Here is a 12,606-nt window from a genome sequence, read left to right as displayed (position 1 = left end):
ATTAAAACACATGTGCAAATCTTCACTTTCTGGTCACCGCTTTGCACTCTAACCCTTCCATTAGTAAAGATTCTTCCTAAAGACCAGCGATAAGAGCACTGGCACTTCCAGAGAACACAGGTTCAGTTCCAAGCACCTGCATGGCAGTTCACAACCATCTGGAACTCAGTCCAGGGGATCTGATGCCTTCTGGGACTCCGAAGACAACAGCATACTTGAGCTACACACAAGCTGTGACATGTAGACGAAACAACTATGCCCATAAAATAAATTTTTAAAAGATCTCTTTTAATATTAAAATTTATTTATTTTAAGGAGAACTTAATTTTTAAATTTCCCCCTAAATGTTAACTGAAGGAAATTTTATTTGTTATTATAAACATAAAATCAAACATCAGAAGTTTCAAGGAATTAAATACCCTTTAATCCTAGCACTTGGAAGACAGATTCAGGTAGATATCTGTGAGTTTGAATCCAGCATAGTCTACAAAGTGAGCTTTGTGTCTGCTAGAGTTACATGATGAGACCCTTTTTTTGTTTTAAAAGAAAAGAAATAGGATAAACTTATCACAACTTCAAATACTTTAAGTGAAAAAAAGCACTCCAAATTTCTAAGTACTTACAGAATTCCAACGAAGTTCGAAGGCCTCCTCAGGCTTTTCATAATCGTTTCAATGTGATTTATGTTTTCCAGGTCCATGTATCTAAAGATACAGACATTAAAGCATAGATCTAGGAAGATTATCTTTTGTCTTGTCTGGTGGAATTCTGAATCCAAGTTCAGAATCTGCTCACCTGTCACAGCCCTTGACAGATCTGGGTGGATTGTCAACACCAGTCACACCCACAGAGATGAGGATCTAGACATTCCTGAACATAAACAACTAATGTCACAGGGAAACAGGATAACACCATGGAAACAGCACTCCTGATACTTTAGTTTTGGGTTGTCCTTCTTAGTTCAAGGAGAGCAATGCCATCTATTGCTGTGCGGTTGAGGCTCTGGTGCCGTTGCACACTGCATTCAGATCTTATGTGATGAAGTTCATTTTTTTAAAAATTTTATTCTTAGTTATGTGTAGGTGTGTGGGTCTGTGAACATGAGTGTATTGTACTAGTGGCCAGAGGTTTTGGATCCCACTAAAGCTGGAGTTACAGATAGCTGTGAGCCACTTGATGTGGGTGCTGGGAGTAGGCTCCTTGCAAGAACAGTGCATGCTCTTAACCACTAAGCCAAATCTCTAGCACTATGGAGTTTTTTTTTAGCTCTGGCTGACCTGGAACTCACTATCTAGACCAGGCTGGCCTTGAACACATAGAGATCCACCTGCCTTTGCCTCCTGAAGGTGTGTGCCACGAAGCCTGGCTCTGTGATAGACCTGCTTGGAAAGTGAGTCAATTTACACTGAAATAGTTTTTGTTTGTTTGCTTAGGTTTGGGGAGGGGGGTGATTGATTTTTTTGAGACAGGGTTTCTTTCTCTGTGTAACCCCTGGTTGTCCTGGAATTCACTCTGTAGACCAGGCTGGCCTCAAATTCAGAGATCTGCCTGCCTCTGCCTCCTGGTGCTGAGATTAAAGGCTTGCATCACCACCACGTGGCTCAGATTTTATATATATCGCCATAATTCCCATGTGTGGGTCAAAGAACAACTTATGGGAGTTTGTTCTGTCTACCAAGTAGTATTTGTGGATTGAAGTTAAGGTTGTCATTGTCAGCCTTGGCAGCAAGCACCACCTTTTTTTTGTTTTGTTTTGAGACAGGGTTTCTCTGTATAATGGCCCTGGCTCCTGGAACTCAATTTGTAGACCAGGCTGGCCTCAAACTCAAAGATCCACCTGCCTCTATGTCCCAAGTGCTGGAATTAAAGAAGGTACCACCACACCTGGTGGCAGCAAGCACCTTTACCCAGTGTGCTGTCTTGCAGCCCATTAGCCCAGGCTCTTGAACCTGTCAGAAAGCATTTACTTTACCTAGTATATGTAACAACATTTTTTCACTCTGGCAGCAATTATGATATACTAGAATAGACCTCAGATGTCTGTGGTCAGGCTAACCTGTAATGCATTTTAGCTCTCACACTGCCTGACTGGCTCTGCCACCAGCTACTTACCTCTTTGAACCTCAGTTTCTTCATCTATAAAACAGAAGTAACACATGGCCCAAATAGCTGCACTTGTATATGGAACCCAGTGATCTTGCAGCCATCCTTTTAGATTCTTCATTTCATATATAAATCATGTTCAAGACAAGTCTTTTCTCCATGTCTTTTGCACCTGCTACTTCTGTTCCCTTGAACCCAGTTTCTTTGGGCCTCATTCCTGGCTTATCCTATCTTTTATGTTTCTATGTGAGTCATGTTTTATTCTCAAAAAGACTTCATGCATTTTACCCCTCAGTCACTATCTGTTCTCTTCACTAGATTTTCCTTTATGAAACAGCTTTATGAGAGCTGGGATGGGATGATGGCTTGTGGAGGTTTTGCATCCTTCTAGACTTCTGTCTCTAGGAGCCTCTTGGAGTGCCTTGAAGATGTGTCCACCATTGTCCTATTAGTTGTGTGGTTCCTGTGAACACAAACAATCTTTGCAGAAAATTCTGATGCATACTGTATGCATAGCATCCTATTTGCTGTAATTTCTTGATCCTCCAGCTGTACCATTTTGATTGTACTGATGTAAAGTGTCATTCTAAAACATGACTGATTTTTGTGTTTTATGGAGGAAAGGTACAATATGGAACTATGCTTAAGGCTTTTGATTTGGACACGGCTGGACCCCAGTCTCTGTTCTGCTCTGCCCATTAATTGTTACTGTGACCTTGGACAAGTTGCTTGATTGTTTCAAAACTCAAGTTACATATCTATAAAATGATGATAATATCCTCTGCAAAGTTAGTCTTAGGAGACTTGGACCCTGGGGGTATGTTCTCACCTTTGTATAAGTACTATTAAACAACACAGATCTTTTATTTTTCCATACTTAATTGCTTAAATTAGGTTTCATGAGCCTATGTTTTACAAATTACTAGGCTAGATGGATAAGTACTCAGATTTCCCAGCCAGGAGAGGAACTTCAGCAAAAGCTCTGCTTTATTCCTAATAGCATCAGATTAGATGGAAAATATTTACCTCTTTGAAGGGGTGTGTTATTTCTGGCTTCAAAAAATAGATTATTTGAAAAGAAATTAACTGGTGACATAGATGGAAGAAAAAAATTATGGACTTGTGAAAAGGTTGAATGGTGGAGCTTATCAGCAATGCAATCAAGTTTGAAATCTGTGAGGTGGGTAGAAGAATCAAGATTCTTCTATGGTGTTATCTTTACAGTATTACATTGTAATTGGTTTATTACAAGAGAGCAGGCTGGGCAGTAGTTGTGCACGCCTTTAATCCCAACACTTGGGAGGCAGAGGCAGTTGTATCTCTGTGAGTTTGAGGCCAGCCTGGTCTACAGAGTGAGTGCCAGGATAGGCTCCAAAGCTACACAGAGAAACCCTGTCTCAAAAACAAACAAACAAACAAACAAACAAACAAACAAACAAACAAACAAACAAAAACAGCCAAGCAGACTGAGCAAGCTATCTCTCTGAAACAAGCCAGTAAGCAGCACCCATCCATGGCCTCTGCATCAGCCCCTGCCTTCAGGATCCTGCCTTATTTGAGCTCCTGTCCTGACTTCCTTCAATAATGGACAGCAATATGGAAGTGTAAGGGAGATTAACCCTTTCCTCCACAACTGTTTTTTGGTCATGGCGTTTTCTTGCAGCAGTAGAAACCCTAAGACATCCATGATTTATTTAACCATATGATTTTCCTTCTCTTTCCTTCACACCCCACCCCTTCTACTGAGTCTGACTGTGTAGCTTAGGCTGATTTCTTCTAGAGATCGTCTCGATGTTGGGATCACAAGCATACTTGGTCATACTCAGTTCTAGCCTCAGGGGGGGTCAATAAAATCCCAAAGACAATATGCTTTCATTGTCTTCTGCTCTTTAATTTTTGTGTTAACTTTGGACCTTGAAATTCATCTGCTCCTTTTTTCTCTGACAAAAAATAAGTGGATCTTTCTGTGTCTTTCAACTACTATACTACTCTGCATTGACAACTCAGAATTTTAGGTACATACTTTGAATACATTTAATTTGTACATTTAACTTCAGTAATGAATGTTGCCAATTCTTATACCCTTTTCTGGGTCATGCTCTTTAGATTTACAGGGGGACTTGAATCTGTGAACAGAGTACAGATGAGCTGCCTTCCAGAGGGAAGCAGTGTATTGCCCTGGCCTGCCCTGCCCTGCCTTGCCCTGGCCTGCCCTTCCCCTTTGCTCTTCCTTTTCTTACCCTCCCCTCTTCTGTCTTTTTCCCCTTCTTCTTTTCCCCCAAACGTAATATGTTCATTAACTATTTGGGAATTTCACACAGTGCAACCTGATCAGGTCCACCCTCCCACTCGTGAGCCCTGCCCACCCACTCCACCCCAAAATAAAAGAAACCCACCAAGTCCAGTTTGTGTTGCCCATACACTCACTGGAGCATGTTCAAATTCCCAGTCACTGGTCCCTTAGAGACAACTGAGTCCTTCCCCACTCCACCCCCACCCGGAGCCATCAATTGTGAAGAGCTACACTTCAGCATCTTTGTCACAAATTTTAAGGACTCTCAATAGCTAGCTTACTGTCTAGACTGTTTCTATGGGGAGGTGGGGACTGTCACAGAAGCCTTCAATGTCCCTCACACTCAGTCATGAGACTGCAGTCATCCATCCACTGCAAAAGGAGCTTCCCTGCCTATAGCAGCTGGTGGCAGCATGGATCATGTAATTCCACCTGGTTTCCAGAGGCAGCACCGATCATGGACATCAACATGGTCCCCAATGGTAGTACAGGCTACTAATATCAATGTGCCTTCCTGCTGCACCATGGATCACAGACATCAACACAGCATCTGGTGACAGCACAGACCACAGATGTTAACATGGCCTCCAGCATTAGCACGGACCACAGAAGTCTTTCAGGAGGCTCAATCCAGAAAATGAACCATTCTTTATCTCGGCATCCTGCCATTGTTCAGAGTCAGGTGACCGTGCACCTTGGCAGCACATCTGTGACAGGACCCTCATGAGCTCCAGGCCTTTGCACACCACCCTGTCCTTAATGCATCAGGAGCAAGGTATCCCGGTAATGGCCAGATGACTGGCCCTACTTGGCAATGCCATGCTCTATCGCTTTTGCTGCATCTCTAGTTCTGCTTCCCTTAAGACCTACCTGTTAGAGTTATTCAAAAGATACTCACACTTGGCAGGCACATCACTACCAAAATGACATGATGGTGAGAAAATTGAGGCTAACACAAGTTAAGTGGCTTGATTTAGGTAAGTCAGGGCAGCAGCCAGTACTGCTTTCTCTAATGTCCTTTGATTTCACCTTAATTTATAAAATGCTTCAATGGTCTCTCCTCCCAGAAGCCGTCAGCTGCCAATAGTTTTTCAGCTGGGGTGGGACTTTTTGATCTCTCTCCCGAAATCCACACTGGAATACTGACTGGCTTGATTGTGTGCAGGTAACCACAGCTATTGGGAGTTTATGTGTGCAATGGCCATGACATGTTCATAAGACATTACACAGCGGTTCTCCCATTCTTTCCTCCTCCATTATGTTCCCTGAGCCTTATACAGGGGTAGGGTTTCTAGAGATGTTGTATCTACAGCTGAGCACTCAGTAGTTACTTATCTTCAGCACTGTGACAACTATGACCACTGCAGAGAGAAGCTTCTCTGACCAAGGTTGAGAACAGCACTAATCTACACTAACCTATTTAGAAGGCCATTTGACAACATGGAGCCCCCCACAGGCCTGTGACCCTCCCTGCTGTGTGCTTTTGCGTAGGTGTACAGGACCAGGATGAATTTCCTCTGTGAAGGAGGCCTCACATCCAGCCAGAAAGTGGTTGGTTTCTCCCATAGCAGTCATGGCACTGTTGTACCATAGAGCACTTCTTGTCTGGTACTATAACACACTGAGTAAGACCATTGATGTCTTCACTCCCCTAGAAGCTTGCATAGCACCTTCTAACACTATGAAAGATGTGTGTCAGGAAGGGTGTTTCCTCATCATGACACCAAAGCATGTAGTATTCTCAGCTATTTCATGAGAGTCTTACTGTCCTAGTACAGATGGCCCAGAAAATAATGGCAACAGCCTCAGCCTGTGCTGTCTTAGGGGCTTTTGGGGCTCCCTGGACCATAACTTGTTGGGGGGTATCCTGTGCCGGGCACTGATGGAGACTCATGTTTGATAACCCATGAGTAAACGTTACTGTCTTACAGCAGGTGATTCATTGAGTCCCCCTTTCCCATGAAAATGAAAATCAGTCCTCTTCAGATAGCGTTCCTAACAGCTCTGACTTGGAAGTGTAAAATGAATGAGTTAAGTCTAATAGGCTGATCACTTAATTAGGATCTAATGTCTGTGCTTTGAAAACACCCTTAACACTTGTTAGTACTTACTTGATGTTCATTTCCCGTGCAATTGTAAAATTCCCTAATGGCAGTGACTATATCCATCTGGTTTTCACAGCATCCTTTGCAGCAAAGCAGTGTCTGGTGTATAGCAGACCCTTTTGTTTCTTCAAAGAATACCAACCCCCCCCCCAAAAAAAAGAAAAACAAAAACCAGCTGCCTTGATAGGAAACCAAAAAGGAATTTGAGATGGGATGGATCAGAGGTTGTGGTGATATGCTGTTTATGATCTAATAAAGCTTTCCTGGAAATCAGAATGCAAAACTAGCCACAGCCATAAATGCCACACCCTTTAATCCCAGGACTCAGGAGACAGAGGCAGGTGGATCTATGTGAGTAGGCTACATGAGAGTGAATCAGTCTAAAAGAGAAATAGGAGCTCATGCCTTAAATCCCAACAGTAGGGGCTGAAGAGATGGCTCAGGGGTTAAGAGCACTGCCCATTCTTCCAGAGGTCCTGAGTTCAATTCCCAACAACCACATGGTGGCTCACAACCATCTGTAATGAAATCTGGTGCCCTCTTCTTCTGGACTGCAGGGATACATGCAGGCAGAACACTGCATACATAATAAATAAATAAATAAATAAATAAATAAATCTTTTTTTTTAAAAAAAAAATCCCAGCAGTAGAGAGAATATAAAGAGCTCGGTGCAGTCTCAGGCAGCAGTGTGAGATTTGGTGAGGAGCAGTGCAGTCTGGAGATGCAATCTGAGGTTTGGTGGATCGTCCCTTTGGTCTGACCAAATTTATTTGGTCTGAGTCGAGGTGAGAACCTCCTAGTGGCTGGCTGCTTTGCTTCTCTGATCTTCAGCTTGAACTTCAATATCTGCCTCTGAGTTTTTATGAATGCACATACTGGCAGTTGGCACAGAAATGCCAAGGGTGTAAGCCATGAACTCTGACTGGCTTATTTTTATGTTTGGCCTAAAAATCTGTTTTAGACAGTTGGCTCTGCAGTAAAGAGAAAATGTTACAAGTTAGCTAGCAGGGCATAAAAGGAGGAAAAACTGGCTCCCAGACTCAGACTTGACTCTCAAGTATTTCCTGTCAAACATTTATCACAACCTGTACTTATTTATTGTCACTGATTTGCTGTGTCTCACATTTCCCTGAACACATCACATACCTGGCACAGGACCTGCTATGGCAGTGTTAGTTCTTGCTCGATGAATGAATACTGAACACTCTCCCCACCTCCTGCTCCCAGCTTCTACACTAAGTATTGCTGCTGAAAGTAACCTAACAGAAGAACTTGGAAAATATCTTCTCAGGGTACCTTCCACAACTTCCCTAAATTTAAATTTATTTATTTTGAAACAAGATTTCATAAATGTAAATGGAGTTCTTAATTGGTCTAAGTAATAAAAACCCAGAGTCAAAATGCTGAGAGAGAGAGAGAAGAAAGAGCAAGACACTGCCACACCTTACCTCCTTAGTGTCTCTCACAAGTTCCTGTTTCACCCTGTTTATATCCTGTTTCCAACCAGGTGCCTCACTTCCTGTCTGTCTGTACAGACCTCCAGACCTCTATGGTGAGCTCCATTCTCTGACCTTCAGACAGATTTTATTTGTGCAAGCAAGATATTACCACACATGTATCCTCAGCTGGACTTCAACTGAGTATATAGACAAAAGTTACTTTCTTTTTTTTGAAACAGGGTTTCTCTGTATAGCCCTGGTTGTCTTGGAACTTGCTCTGTAGCCCAGGCTGGCCTCGAACTCATAGAGATCCACCTGCCTCTGCCTCCTGAGTGTTCGGATTAAAGGTGTGCACCATCACTGCCCAAAAATGACTTTCAGCTTTGATTTTCCTACCTTTGTCCCCCAGATGCTGGGATTCCTGGGATGTGTTACCACACCTAGTTTTTGTGGTACTAGACCTAGTGAATGCTAGTCAAGTATTTCACCAACTCAGCTATATCCCCAAGTCCCACTTTTTACCTATTTAATTTCTTTTTAATTTTAGTTTTATTTTATATGTACAAGGTATTTTTTTATGTCCATGTACCACTTACATGCCTGGTGCTTGAGGAGGCCAGCAGAGGGCATCGGATCCCCTAGAACTGACATTACAGGTGATTGTGAGCCTCCATATAAATACTAGACATAGAACCTGGGCTTGTGTACTTAACCACTGAACCATCTTTCCAGCCCCACTTCACCTACTTTTAATCATACATCATAAGAATAGAACTAGAGTGTTCAGAGTAGTCTGGTTCTAAGTGATAGGTTGTGTGCTTTTATAAATTTGAATCTGCCCACTAAGCAAATTTAAGGATATGGTATGAACTACAGTGTACAGTGCATGAATAAATTTCCAATCCCTTCTCTGGACCTTCCCTGGAAAATAACTTCTTTGATTTGAAGCTAGTTAGTGGTGTCCATTGCTGAATTAGGTTGGGTTTGCTATTTATTGAGACTGTGTTTTAGAGGCCACAGACTTAGCGCTTTGTCCACTTGTCCCAAGAAATATTTAAAACCAGTTTAAATTATTTATTTTTATTTTTTTGAACTTGGTGTGTGTGTGTGCTCCTGAGACAGAGGGGAGGGAGGGAGGGAGAGAGGGAGGGAAAGAATTTGGAGGAATTGGTTCTTTTCTTTCACTGTGTGGGTCCCAGTGATCAAACTTGGTCAGGCTTATCAGCAAGTTCCTTTACCTATGAAACAGACCGTGCTAGTCTGGGGAGATATGGGTGGGGGGGTAAGAATTTGGCATACTTTTCCTGTTTTGCTGTATATAACTGTTTAGATCTCCTTATCATTCCCCAAATAAATAAAAAGCCAACAAAAAGCCTGTTTGTGCACAGGCATGTCTTTCACATATACTGTTACCAAACCCACAAATTTAATGTATCATCTGTCTGTAAATGGGTTTGTGGAGGCAGCCTGTATATAGATGAGCAAATGCATTTATAGCTAATGGATGGTAAGTAAACTGAGCAGTTGCCAGAAAAGAATTGGAAGACTCAACTGTAGACATGGCTCAGTGGTCAAGAGTCCCAGGTTCAATTCCCAGCACCCATGTGGCAGCTCACAGCTATAACTCCAGTTCCAGAGGACTCAACACCCACAGGCACTAAATGTGTGTAGTACGCAAATAAATATCCTCAGGCAGAACACCTAAAAATATAAAAGGTTTTACAAAGAATTGGAAGAAAAAGAGAAGAAACCAGATTAGAAAGTGACCACCCCCCCCACCACCCCCACCCCCGTGTCCAAAAACAACAACACAATTGTACAATGGCCCTCATGACCCTAGCTTGTATGGCTTACTTAGGACCACTAATTGGTATTTCAAAATTGTTCTTGTGATAGCTGTTTCACTAATTATTCCTTATTCTTATTTGAAATGTTCAGGCTTTAATTGATTGTTTCTCTGTTCTCTGAAATTTGTTATATTTACGCATTCTCTAGTAGGTTTCCTTACACCAGGTCTTAGAAATACTGTAGAAGAGGACAGGCTACCCTTTTATCCTCTTCTGTCTTGTTTAACCTGGCTTTCCCTTTCCTTTCTTATGAATGGGTACTGTAAGTAATACACCTGAGAATTACAGAGACCAGGGCGGGAACCCTAGCTCTGTTCCTGTTAAGCTGCATGGAACAAAACAAAAAATTTAGAGGTTTGTGTTCTAATTTGTAAAAGGAGATACTGATCCTAGCCATCTTTGCAGAGCTACCCACCTTCTCCAGTACTGAGGTTAAAACTCAGAACCTTGTATATGTTAGGTAAGACCATTGATTGAGCTACAAGCCCAGCCTGAGGGTGTGTGTGTTTGAGTATGTGTGTGTGTGTGGGGGGGAACAGACATGTAGTTAAATAAGTTAAAAGCATGTCAGTCATTGAAGCCAAAAGCAAACATGTAACATGGTGACACCCCACCATTGCTGTTTGTGTCTTACTGCTGTGTTGACTTGCATTTATGTTACTCTGCAGTCAGTTCCTAGGTTAAATTCCTCCACTGAAGTCGATTACCTCATCTCCTTTGACCCTAATCTGAACCAGTGGTTTTCCTCAGCACCAGATAATGAACCCAGGAGGTCTGTTATCTCAGCAGAGCTGACTTGCAGAAAATCCTGGGAGAAACAAAGATAGGAGCTCAGGTTATGACATCATATTGTTTGGGTTCAAATCCTGCTCCTCCCCTTATTAGTGAGACAAATTTGGTGAATTAATCTCTGAGGGCCTCACTTTCCTAACCTGTAAAATGGGTTAAGTAATACCCATCTTTTTATGGATCTTATGAAAGTGAAGTGATTTTAAAACATAAATGCATAGGGTTGTGAGTATTTACCTAACATGCACAGTGCCCCAGTTTGATCCCCATTACCACAACATGACACACACAGCCAGGGGATATAGAATAGGGTCTGGGACACAGTACACGCTATAAAATGTCAGCCACTGGCATAGTTGTTGCTTTTATCTATTAAGCTAAGACTTTATTTAAACAATGTTAATTTGTAAATAACAACCTCTTTGTTAGATTCCAAAATCATGTCTATCATCATTTTGAGAGTCAATCAATTTTTTATAGCCAGGTGTCTTAGTTAGGGTTTCTATTGCTGCAAAGAGACACCATGACCATGGCAGCTCTTATAAGGAAAGCATTTCATTGGGGTGGCTGGCTTACAGTTTTCAGAGGTTCAGTCCATTATCATGGTGGGGAGCATGGTGGCGTGCAGGCAGACATAGTGCTGGCTACATCTTGATCAGAAGGCAACAGGACATGCGGACTCTAACATTGGATGGTATCTCAATCATAGGAAACCTCAAAGCCTACCACCACAGTAACATACTTCCTCCAGCAAGACCATACCCACTCCAATAAAGCCACACCTCCTAATAGTGCCAACTCCCAATGAGCTTATGGGGGCCAGTTACATTCATACTACCACACAAGGTAGGCTTTGCATGTGAATCTCCAGCCTCCATCTTCTGTGTAGCTGGAATGGCAGACATGTCTCCCAGACTCCTGTTATTAAATGCCTACTGTAATAAAATACAAATAATATTCCTTTTTTTTTCTTTTTTGAGGCAAACTTTTACTTTGTAGCCCCAGGCTGATAATGGAATTCATAACAATCCTTTGCCTCAGCTTCCAGAGGGCTGGGATTATAGTTAAGAGCCACTGTGCTCAGCTTAATAAGACTTTTTTTTTTTTTTTTAAACTTCAAGGAGCTTATAAATTAGCAGAGGAGATGTCCAGGGGTGACCACACACAGCAGAAAGGGGAGATATACAGGGGTGATCAACCACACAGAAGAATGCGTCACTGTACTGGTAGGAGATGGCATAGGTAACCCAGAGTAATGCTGAATGTAGGGGAGACCAGATGAAGAAAATGGGCATTTTTTAAGCAAAAATAAAATTTTAAAGATGGAGAAAGGTCTATGGTAATTAAGGAAGAGTAAAACTTAACATTCTTGTTGGGGTGTTTGATCACCATGGCAGCCTGGAAAAGTGTTAAAATTAACAACAGTTTTTGAGGAGGCAGAATTACTGAACAGGGTTCAGACATTATAGTTTGGAACACAAATGGAGTTTGGGGAGGAAGAGAAGTTCTGCTTTGTACCTATGACTTTGAGACATAGGCAAAAGCCTAGTCATTGTTCTCCCCTCCTTGGATGCCTCTAAAAACTGCTATGTAGAAAAGTCCCCTTCTAGTATACCACCATTCCTAAGAGACATATGTTCCCCTTAGATGTGGCTCTCAGGGCCTGCAGTTGAAACCTGTTGAGTGAAAGGGGACTTACTTGCCTTGGCTGTGGGGTCCTCCTAACCCCCCCCCAACTTTTCTCAGTCTACAAACCACAGCTGTGCCAGTCATTCTTCTGAATAGAGATGGTTGATGCTTACTTTAATTTAAAAAACAAAACCAACAACAACAACAAAAAACCCTGTTGTTTCATTGAGCAGTGTTGCAGAATAGCGCTCGGAGAGACACCTCTCTCTCCACTAACCCGGATGTGCATTGAGTCTTACCACTTGGTTGTCTCTTCTCAACAGAGAAAGAAAGGCCCAGAGTGAAAAATGGAGAAAAAGAACAGAACCATGTTAATGGCAAGGTATCTTCTAGTCTAGAG

The 12,606-nt window shown here is 42.2% G+C and overlaps 1 protein-coding gene across 3 annotated transcripts in view; it reads left to right on the top strand.

The window, feature by feature from the left end:
• The window catches only part of Mrtfa (myocardin related transcription factor A), a 172,092-nt gene that overhangs the window by 128,999 nt on the left and 30,487 nt on the right, over positions 1 to 12,606 (top strand). The gene's annotated exons all lie outside the window — the stretch shown is intronic.

The sequence above is a fragment of the Cricetulus griseus genome, chromosome 2 (genome assembly GCF_003668045.3).
Source record: "Cricetulus griseus strain 17A/GY chromosome 2, alternate assembly CriGri-PICRH-1.0, whole genome shotgun sequence".
NCBI lineage: Eukaryota > Metazoa > Chordata > Mammalia > Rodentia > Cricetidae > Cricetulus > Cricetulus griseus.
Note: the sequence above shows the minus strand (reverse complement) of the source record. Positions and strands in the feature narration are given on the sequence as shown.